Source organism: Aulonocara sp. 'chitande type north' Nkhata Bay, linkage group LG3 (genome assembly GCF_057382095.1).
Source record: "Aulonocara sp. 'chitande type north' Nkhata Bay isolate Kocher_YH1m ecotype deep benthic linkage group LG3, A_spYH_male_GT1.1, whole genome shotgun sequence".
Lineage (NCBI taxonomy): Eukaryota > Metazoa > Chordata > Actinopteri > Cichliformes > Cichlidae > Aulonocara > Aulonocara sp. 'chitande type north' Nkhata Bay.
In genome coordinates, this window is record NC_141346.1 from 21,003,968 (window position 1) to 21,015,605 (window position 11,638).

The following is an 11,638-nucleotide window of genomic DNA, read 5'->3' on the forward strand; positions in this document are numbered from 1 at the left end:
AGCAGTTTGCTGACTGTAGCATGGGAGATGGGTGGTCTCGTAGGGTGTCTTGCATTGAAATCTGCTGCAATGACCCGGTTACTGCCTTCACCAGATATCAACACAATTTCGATCCGCTCATCACGTGTTAACCTCTTCGACATGTCAATGGCTGTGAACAAAGAGAAACTTGTAAATAACTCATGAAAGAATAAAGTTACGTTGAAACCAAGCCCACCATTGTTTTTCTTGTGACATTACCAATAAGTTTGATGTGTCACATGGCCCTCTTCCTATTGAAAAAAACTAAAGTTGTATCCAAGATGGCCGACTTCTAAATGGCCACCATGGTCACCACCCATCTTGAGGAGTTTGCCCCCTCACATATACTAATGTGCCACAAACAGGACTTTAACCCTTTACAGCCGATCGGAGCGGGCACGCTCTGTTTTGCGTAGCTATTTTTAAATCCCGGTAGCTCTGCAACCACGTAAGCTAGCGCAATAATTTTTTTTGCATATGAAACTGGAGGAGTTGTACTTACATCTTATGCCATCAGCTTGTCCTAGGTCACAGTTTCCTTCCACATATAGCTTTGCAAAAACTGCATAAAAATCACTTGCAGCAACAAAAACATGATATTCCAGAAACACGCTTCGCCGATCCAATCAGCTGTTTGTAACACTTCCTACGTTCATCAGCGTGAACTATCACATGACCGCATGACCTGCCCGAAACCGGAAGTGACGTCATTTTGCGGAAATGTAGGTTTTTTTTACCATCGTGGCCTCATGAGCTTATACTTGTGTTTTTAAAAGTTATGTTTGACTTCATGACTTTCTGTGTCGTTTCTGGGATGCTTAGGACTCATATTGCACTGCTGGAAATAGTTTATTGTGATGCATATGCTGTTATTTTGCAAATTTGCACTATAATATTTATTTTCGTTTTTCCTGCAGTATATAAAAATTGGTGTATTTCAAAAATAAAACTATGAAGACACTTAAAATCAATTTCCTGTGGTGGGAAACTAGTTTGTGCAACTTTTTTGTATTTACAGTTTTGAGGGATAAGCCTCTTAAATTTCTCTAACTAGAAATATATGTTAAAAAAACAAAAACGATTTTCATTTTTTTTTTTGTTTATTGCACTTTTTTGCAATTTATGTAATTACTATGCACCTAATGCAGACATATTATTAAAGTTTGGGCTATAATGGTTGTATTGATGTATAGCAACTTGAAATGCTCCCAAAAATGGCTCCACAGCATGTAAAAATATAATATAAGCTCTGGCGGACTTGGTTCTATGGTAGGTCTTAAAGGGTTAATATCACCAACCATTCCCATGTTATTACGGTGTATCCATATAAATGGCCCACCCTGTAGTATAATAATAAATACATACATCCTCTGCATGTGGTCATAAACAACCAGAGGAGTCTGCTCAGAGACAGGTTGCCTCTAATTTCTATTGGGAGCTCCAGTAGATTTTCTTAGCAGCTGAGCTGCTGCTTTTTGTGGATGTACACAACTGAATTCATAAGATCTAAGCAGATGTTTTATGAGTTGTTCTGGCTGATTTCCAACACCGATAGTAGACTGTTTATGCTGTGTTTTCTAGATGGTATACAATTTATATAAAGGTGGAATTCAGTGAATAAATCTGGGCATCAACTAAAATTTATATGAATCTCTGCTACACTTGATGTAACCCAACTCTGACCATGAAACCACAGCCACTGTGCTCCAGTCACACACTGTCCAGTCACACACTGTGAAACACTGGTTTCTTTATAATCAGGTTAATTTTGTAGCAGAAGTGTTTTCTCAGTGATATTTAGAAGGTAAAAAATGAAAAAGGAATCAAAGGTAGGCAGAGATTTTTATATCCAGACTTGTCTTTATTCACCTTACTTTTGGGATACAGAGTGGAGCCAAAAGGTTCTATATCCTCCAAAGGGGGAACTTTTCTAAACAAGAACAGTGTTGTTTGATGCTTCTTTTATGGTTGGTAAAACATTACATTTTGTATTACATACATCAGGTAAATTGATTTGCTTTCTGGTCACAAGTACACTTTATCATCCTCAAATTAGAGAAATACATGGAATTAAAGTGGAATAATGTGAGGGAATTGTTGGCTTGGTAAACAAGCCTTCATCTTGCCCCTGGCCTCAACCAATAGCCACGACTGCTTTGTGCTGCTCATCCAGCTTCCAATTGGGAGGCCTGTAGGGAAAAAAGATGTTAAGAATCAGAATTTGCACCTGAATCGTCATGACTGTAAACTCACCTGTTCTCACCTTTCCTCATGGCTTCTCCTTTGGTCGAGGGATCTCTGTCCATCATCTCTTGATCTTGCAGCTCCACTTGATCATGGTGGGCTGGGTGCTCAACATCCCGATTTTCAGAATTCACTTGTATGATGGCCTCATCTCTGGGTAGTGAAGACTGAACAGTGTCATTCTCTCCAGTCCCCTCTGCCCCTGAAGACAAAAGGAAAAGAAAACATAATTTTCTATTATTTTCTAAGACATAACAGAACATCTTCAACCGGTTTTTCACTCGCTAACGAGGGAAGTTTTTGGTCAAGAACCAGCTCTTGGAGCTCACCTGTCTCATGTCCAAAATCCTTCCAAGAGCAGCTTCCCTCACAGATACTTATTGACAAACTGTTACAATACACATCACAGCACAAGCACCTCCCTCTGTAAAACCCCGCAATGGTTCTAAGACAAGGCACTATGTGTGTGTATGTGTAAGCACGTATATGCATGTGTAAGAACGTGTGTGTGTGTGTGTGTGTGTGTGTGTGTGTGTGTGTGTGTGTGTGTGTGTGTGTGTGTGTATGCAGTGTTGCGAAGGTTACTTTTAAAATGTATTCCATTACAGAATACAGAATACATGCCCCAAAATGTATTCTGTAACATATTCCGTTACGTTACTCAATGACAGTAACGTATTCTGAATACTTTGGATTACTTAATATATTATCATGCTTTTTACAACAACGTGAATGTACTATTGCTGTGTGATTTATTACTATTACTGAAGGTCCGCGACTCTGAACTGTAGTAAAGGGACCTCTGACTAATACGGCGGGGTCCCTGTCGGCTCATAGCCGAAAAATAGCTTTACTTTGTTGTGTGGGTCAACTTTTATTGTGAGAGACAGAGAGAGGCGTTGAAAGACTGCTCCAACGGAACTTATTGTTTTCGGAGGAAAACACGGTGTACAGTCGAGTCTTAATAGCTTACTTACAACTGGGCTCGTCAGGCACTCTTCTTGGCTGCAGTGGTTATTATTATATTTACATGCTTCCAGCTCCCGTTTTTCCTCGACGACAACTCGTACCTTTCCACTCGCCTTTTTCTCCCTCCTCGCTCACGGACACATAACGTGTATGGCAGTTCATTCTCCCTGCAACACGGACTACACTGCCCATGATGCTACATTCTTTAGAGCTATGCTTGTAGCATTCTGCCTGTTAGCTTAGCACAACAACAACAACGAAAAGGCGCTCTCTCAAAACACACAGTCGCAGAGAGAGAGAGAGAGCGTCGCCCTGTAACCATGGCAACCATAACGCTGCCGCCTGGAACAACAGAACGTAGCTGTCAAACAAAACCCAAACAGTCCTGACCCGCGACAAAATGAAACAGGAAAGTACCGCAGTGTAATCCATTTATTTCAACAAAGTAACTGTATTCTGAATACCACCTTTTTAAACGGTAACTGTAACGGAATACAGTTACTCATATTTTGTATTTTAAATACGTAACGGCGGTACATGTATTCCCTTACTCCCCAACACTGTGTGTATGCATGTGAGATAGTGTGTGTATGTGTGTGTGTGCTTGATTGAGTGTGTGAGAATGTGTGTCTCTCTGTGTGCGTGACTTCCAACTGTTTTTAACAACATCCTTAGTCATAAAATGGTAATCTCCCCCACACCCAATATATGGTTCAATTCCTGTATTGGTTCAGCATGCACAACACAGTGAAGCCACAAAAGGGCAGGAAGCTTACCACACAAGAAACAGATCTTTCAGATAGGATGTATCTGCAATAAAACCTCCCCCAGCACAGAGTGGCTGGAGAGGTAGTCAGAGACAAAGGAATGTCTTGATCCTGTACCTGTACACCTCCAGGACACTGTGGCGTGCAGCTCAGATCACAGCTGACCTTCTCACCCTGGACACAGTCTGTTTGACCTGCTCCCCTCAGGCAGGAGGCTCCGGACCAGAACCTCTCACCAAGAGCAGTTTCTTCCCCTCTGCTGTTGGACTCATGAGCAATAACCATAAGACTGTTCCCACCACAAACATATGAACTGTATATTTTGTTCTCTGCATCTGTTCCATTTTTGCACTGATCACCTGCGTTTATGTATATATCAATCTGCTTTTCTTATTTTTGTTTTATTTGTTTTTTGTTTCTCTTATAGTATGTTTCGCACTAAGTACCGCAGCAATTTCCTAATGTTGTAAATCTGCTCAACATCTGGCAATAAACCCTTTTCTGATTCTGATTACTACTTGACTTTTAGTCACAGCACATCTTCATTTGTCACAGTCAGCGTTTGTAGTCAAAACAGAAGATTTTCTCAGGATATTGTTAATGTTATATAGTATGACCACCTTCTTACCATGATAAACACAGTGTATGTTCTACAATTTAGAAAGTAGCTAACACAGGACTGATATATCAGCTGTTTTGTTTAGGTTACATGGAATTTATCCTCACAGCTACCAAGTACCAGTAAGCAATATGACTAAAGAATTATTACTTCAGTCATGTTTAGAAGGTAAAACATTTATAAATAATCAAAGGTATACAGAGATATTCATAGAATTATCACTTTATTTACTCCAGCACACAATGGAGCACCACCCTTACATTTTTAAGATCATCCTCATTAGAAGTGAACAGCAGCGAATTATCACTCAAATACATTCTTCTGTAGAATGTGCAGGATGATTGGTTTTAATACTTAATAGATATATTACTGAAGTAGAAGCAGTGCGCTGGAGGGTGTTATGAAGGATTTTGAAAATTCTCCTTATCCTTCACATCAAGCCATACTTCTTGGACACAGCCTGAACCACAATAATGACCATAGCCTTAGCTCTGACCTTAACTGCAGTCCCAGCTTGTGGTCACAGCAATAGCCAAAATGATCTTGCTTTGTTCCAACTTCCAACTGAGAAACCTGCAAAAAGAGAGAAAAAATGAAAAAAAAAATGAGAACAACAGAACACACCAGCTATTGTAGGATACAGGATGAAGGACATTAGGAATATGAAGCAAAATAAGCAGTCTTGTTTGTTTATTAATGGTTTACTGATAAGGTATATACAACTCGCTCTTTATATTTGATTTATATAGAACAACAAGAAAAGACAATAACCCGGCGGACCAGATGCAGGAATCCAAAACATGCTAGGTGTGTTTTATCATGATTCATTTAATACTGATGACGGATTTTTAGACTAACAGTTAGGCTAATCTCTCATCTTTTTTTCCCTCACAAAACCAATAGATTCTCCACTTCTTTTAAGTGTCTCCCAGTGCAGTTCTTCGCACATTTTATTTCCTGCAACTGGTCCGTCAGGTTATTATCTCCCCAGAAACACTTCCCTTGTGCTTTTGGAAATCTGTTTTTTCCTATTTCCGTTGTCGGTTTTCCTATTCCCGTTGTGTTTTGTGTGCTTTTGCAGCGTTTTTCTTATTGCTGGTGTTTTCTTAAGTTGCAGTCTCTTTGGCCTCTCAGGGCCACAGTATTGGGCCTCTTAAGGAGGTCATGTCTCTGTGAATAGCTGCGTCCCAATCCAGCAACCACACACTTCGGAGCACGTATTTTGAGACCTATCACGTCACAGCGACGTGACGATGGCTGTCCCAATCCGAAGTGTACTCCAAATGCGCAGTCAATTTCCCCAGATTTGAATTGTGGTCCGGTGTACACTTCGTGGTCCCATATATCCCACAATTCATAGCGTAGCGGTGGGTGTGGATAATTTTGCTGAAAAAAGCGGCAGACGGCTGAAGCGGGGCGGCTGAAGAGTAAACTTTCAAAAGTAAGTACTGAATATTAGAATAGAATAGAATAGAATTCAACTTTATTGTCATTGCACATACACAGGTACAGGGCAACGAAATGCAGTTTGCATCCATCCAGAAGTGCTTTAGCCATGATATAGATATATTACAATATATATTAGCAATAATATAGATATGTAAGTATATTACAGAAATGGGTCTATTATGGTATGTTATAATGTACACGGTATGAAGTATGTTATGAATATTCTATAACTATAAGTATGTACAGGCTATGAACAGGATATAAATATGAAAAACTATACAGAATATGAAATAAATAACTTTACAGAATCTGAGATATACAGCTATACAGAAACGTGAACTATGCAAGTTGTAAACAGTTGTAGGATTAAAAATTATCGTATGTACAGAATGATTATTTACACAGAACTATACAGTAGTGCAGTTAAGATAAGTGAGATATGTGGATAATTTCTACAGAGGCTATATAAAGTGCTAGTGGTTGTGAGTGGTGGTTCAGTCCATGTTATTATTGTGTGTTTGAGGGTACAGTTGTCCATTGTGGGTGTGTGTGTGTTCAGTCGATGTTTTAACGTGGGTCAGATGTCAGGAGGCAGAGTTCAGGAGTCTGACAGCTGTGGGGAAGAAGCTGTTCCGGTACCTGGTGGTCTTAGTCCGGAGGCTCCTGTAGCGCCTCCCAGAGGGCAGGAGGGTGAAGAGTCCATGTGATGGGTGACTGGGGTCTTTGATGATTTTCCCAGCCCTTTTCAGACACCGCTTCCTGAAGATGTCTTTTATGGCAGGAAGTGGTGCTCCGGCGATGCGCTGGGCACTTTTCACGACCCTCTGCAACGCCTTCCGCTCCGAGGCAGAGCAGTTCCCGTACCAGACTGTTATACAGTTGGTCAGGATGCTCTCGATGGTGCAACGATAGAAGTTCACCAGGATGTCTGAGGACAGGTGGTTCTTCCTCAGAGTCCTCAAGAAGAAGAGGTGCTGGTGAGCCTTCTTGACCAGCTTGGAGCAGTTGGTCGTCCAGGTCCTCGGAGATGTGGACTCCCAGGAACTTGAAGCTGCTCACACGCTCCACAGCCGTCCCCTTAATGTGGATGGGTGGATGTGGGTCAGCATTCCTCCTGTAGTCCACGATGAGCTCCTTGGTCTTCTCGGTGTTAAGCAGCAGGTTGTTTGTGTCGCACCACTCAGCCAGACGATCCACCTCCTCCCTGTAGGCGGCCTCATCGTTGTCATTGATGAGGCCAATCACCGTGGTGTCATCTGCAAACTTAATGATGGTGTTGGAACCATCAGCAGGTCTGCAGTCGTGGGTGAAGAGGGAGTAGAGGAAAGGGCTCATCACACAGCCTTGTGGTACATCGGTGTTCATTGTGATTGTAGATGAGCAGCGGTTATCCAACCGGACATGTTGGGGGCGGTTGGTCAGGAAGTCCAGTAAACATTTGCACATGAGGGAACTGATGCCCAGGTCTGTCAGTTTCCTGATGAGTTGTGAGGGGTGGATTGTATTGAATGCTGAACTGAAGTCTATAAACAGCATTCTGGCGTAGGTGTTGTTGTTGACCAGGTGTGAGAGGACAGAGTGCAGTGCGATGGAGACTGCATCCTCTGGGCTCCTGTTCTAGGGGTATGCGAATTGGTGGGGGTCCAGGTTGGGGGGGAGATAGGATTTGAAGTGTGCTAGGACCAGCTGCTCTAAGCACTTAGTGATGATGGGGGTGAGTGCTACTGGGCGGTAGTCATTGAGGCTAGATGGGTTGGAGTTTTTGGGTATCGGGACGATGGAGGTGGATTTGAAGCAGGCCGGTACCACAGCGTGGGCCAAGGACAGATTGAATATGTCTGTGAGCACTCCTGCAAGCTCCCCAGAACACGCTCTGAGAACACGCCCGGGGATGCCATCAGGACCTGCAGTCTTGTGGACATTGATCCTGCTCAGCACCGCTCCTACATCGGTGGGGGAGAGTCAGAGGTTGGTGGTCTGGCGTCATGTCTGTTTTGGTTGTGGTTGTGGGGTTCCCTCGCTCAAAATGAGCATAAAAGTTGTTGAGCTCGTTGAGGAAGGAGACATCTATGTCACTTATTTATGTGCAAATGTTTAAATAACGAAGAACATTAAAACATGACTGTTGGCCACATGTCGGCAAAGTTACAAACATTAGCGATGTCTGTACTTTAGTACAAAGTCTTTACTTTAAAATATACGCCGTTCAATAGTTGACTTTAATCTTACAGAGAATGTGGTGGTGTTGAGCCAAACGGACTTTAACGTGTGTTTGAACGAGCTGACGGTTCACTTGTTAAGCTGAAAGAAAGATGCTTTAATCACAGGAGTCACACATGTGTCCACTGCACCATCTGGGAACTCTTCTTGTTTAGCACTCGTAATAACACAAACACTAAATCCTCCTGTGCTGTTTTGTAGCAGTGTATACACCTGAGACTGTCACCTGTCTGTCTGTCCTGCACTCTCTCTCTTTTTCTTTCTCTCTGATTGTGTAATAAAAGTATGAACATTCATTTATAAGTTACACTTGTGTTTGAAGCTTATCACACATTTGATTTCCATGTGTGACGACTGCAAGTGTCCAGAGTGAGGACAGACTGAGGGACCCACTGCTGCACATCATCTGTGAGGCTTTGCACCCCTGATGATCCACCAGGACAAACTCAGCAGTGTGTGAGGAAGAGGAGGAGGAAGAGCCAGCAGCAGCTGACAGATGGAGAGAATAGACAGACTGTTCCCTGTTTGTGAAGGACTGCTAGAAAAGTTTAAAATAACTAATTGTCTGTCCTGAATCAGTCTTATTAGGTAATGTTCAAATAATTTTATCATTCCAGTGTTTTCAGTGTGGGAGAAAGTACTCAGGGTCTTCAAGTTATCACAGCTCTTACATTTTCTTTTTACACATATATGTAAGCATTGAGCCAAATGTAAAAATGCCAACATATTAAACGAACAATATTTGTCTCTTATATATAACACATCTATATATACACTGTCAAAGATACTTGTCTTTGAGTGAAGATTTAAGTGATTGGAAATGTAAATAACTGCAACTTGAATCTTTACTGAAGCTCATTTGACACAGAGTTTAAGCTCACTGCTGTAATATATCATAATAATCTGACAATAAATATAATATTGGCCATATTATATTTACATTACCACAGTGAGATGACTTTAGTCTCATGAACAACATTAGCTAATTGTTATTTACTAACTAATCTTAAATGACTGTTCAGCACAGAAGTGAAGCCCAACAATCATGTTTTACAGTCCCGTGGTCTCGGCCTCAGATACCCAACTAATCAAATTGATGTCATAAAACAAATTAATGAACAAAGAAACATTTTTTCTCCTTCATTTCTGTCAAACAATGCTGTATGAAACGTTTCTCACGGTTAGATCCAAAAAATGCAACCTGAGCAGCGCGACTGTCCTATTTCACAAGCATCTCACTTCCGCACTTCTCCTACTTCCTAGTACACGCTGTACATAGCATGTGAACTGCGTGTACTCCAAAGCGTGCAGTCGCTGGATTGCGACACAGCCAATGTCACTGCAGACTTTGTACATGGCTTCTGCTGCAGTTTGTCAGTCCTCAGGGGCCCTCTGCTGACCCTACTGCCCTGGGGCACCTAGTAGTTACCTGCCTTACTTGGTGGCACCTCTGCATTCACCAAGGATTTAAAGAATTTAAAGAAATGTAAATGATTGGAATCATTCAAATCCTAATCTTTTGGAGTCATGTCAGGAAAGGTATCTGGCACATCTTCCAAACTCAAACACGCAAATTTACTTGCAGCGGCGACCCATTATGAATAGGGAAGCAGATGACATCACATAAAAAGCTGGCAACACATCTTTAACACTGTGACCAGTGGTGGCTAGTGGTACAAATGTTGGCGCTGGGAATAACTGGGTCCGATGGGTCAAACAATGTAAAGCATTTTACAGATTAGGGAAAAATCTCCAAATACAAAATCAGCACAAACACGGTAATATTTCTTAAACCTTTTCAATAAGAAAACAAAAACTTTAAAAACACAAATATCCACACTGTGTACATATTTGTGTGGTCAAAGTGCTCTCTGCATTCAAATTCAATATTCTTCAAGACAAGAGTGATTTTAATATTCTTAAATAAGGCAGGTAATACATGCTAACTGGTAAGGAACAAATTGCGAGGTCCAATTGAAACTCATCCGCAGACCCTAGTGACTGAAAAATATTGGTCTGTCCAAAGACTCCAATTTGGCCGGCATTTGGTTGATAGATAATTATATTATTCCCAAAAACTTAATGTATAATGTAAAGAAGTTTGCACAACAGATGGATTCAGTGACATATTGTGACATCAGTTTTTTTGAAGTACTGAGATTTATTGAAATCAAATTCCCCAGTATAGGATATTTTTGAATATTCACTTTTATTGTATGTAAATGTGGGCAAATATTTGAGAGACCTCTTGATGCATGCTGAGTTTGTATATGAGAAGCCAAATTGGTGTATTTTTAAAATCTGATTAATGGCATATGCATGTGAAATGTGCTAATCAGTTAATTCTGAATCAATTTGTTCTGACTGACTCAAAGGATCTTTCCAATCTCCTTTGACTACGATGGCCTGGATGACTGAGAACCTTCACAGACATACTCCTGAGGATATCTTTAGATGGGACTGTAACATTTAAAAGATTATGAGGGTGTATCTTGATGAGATAAAATCACCAAATTTATCTAAACTCACTTATTTGGTACCCGAGTTGGACAATTTCACATTTCTTTGTAAGTTAGCTTTATGAACTAACCATCCCCGGATTTGTGCACCACAGATAAGAGAACACTTGAACAGGTAGCCAGCTTTAACATTTGGTTGTTCGGCTCCTCCTACTTTGCTGTTTCACAAAGGAAACCGAGGTTTATATTCATGCCATCAGATATGAGCCCACATTTTGTACATCTGAAAACCTAACGTTATTCATTAAGGCTTAGTGGAGGGAACCTGTTACACCTGAGAACACTGACTGCAAGATGCCATATAATAATTGATAACCTTAAATTGGGCCAACTTTACAGGCTATGCAACTAATTTTGTGCTAAACCGTCTCCTTCAATCCAAAGCAACATGCATAATTGTTTGCAAAGATAAATTTAGCCCTAATTACTACATTATGAGACAAACTCTGTGACTACAGAATTTCTTGAGGAAGTCTTCATTTATTTTGCTATTTTCTAGTGACATCATCCCTTAAAGATAACTGCACAAGCTTGTGAATGATCTCTTTTTAGTCGCAGTGACGTGAGGGAAATCTCTCTAACTCACATCAGCCCATCTGCTCTGGACTTTGTTTGTACTCATATGTGACGTCTGTCATGCCAGCATGAAATGTGATGAGTGAGTGATTTTAAAAATCTGAGTGTGTTTGTGGCCTAAATTCACTGGATGTTTCATAACTCGTCTGAAGAATTACAGTAAGAAGGTCAGGTTTCCTGTCACTGCTTTTAAAAACCCCCACAAAGCAGCTAGACCCGAGGAAGGCGGTGGGTGTGACTGCTCACATCTCTGC

The 11,638-nt window shown here is 41.1% G+C and overlaps 1 long non-coding RNA gene across 1 annotated transcript; it reads right to left on the reverse strand.

Annotated features, from left to right (window-relative positions):
• Positions 1-1,919: 1,919 nt before the first annotated feature.
• On the reverse strand, positions 1,920-5,335 carry LOC147334497 (uncharacterized). The gene is made up of 3 exons (XR_015128586.1): positions 5,117-5,335; positions 2,285-2,467; positions 1,920-2,210 (listed from the first exon to the last, which is right to left on the reverse strand). It is a non-coding gene; the product is annotated as an uncharacterized LOC147334497 (long non-coding RNA).
• Between the last annotated feature and the right edge of the window lie 6,303 nt (positions 5,336-11,638).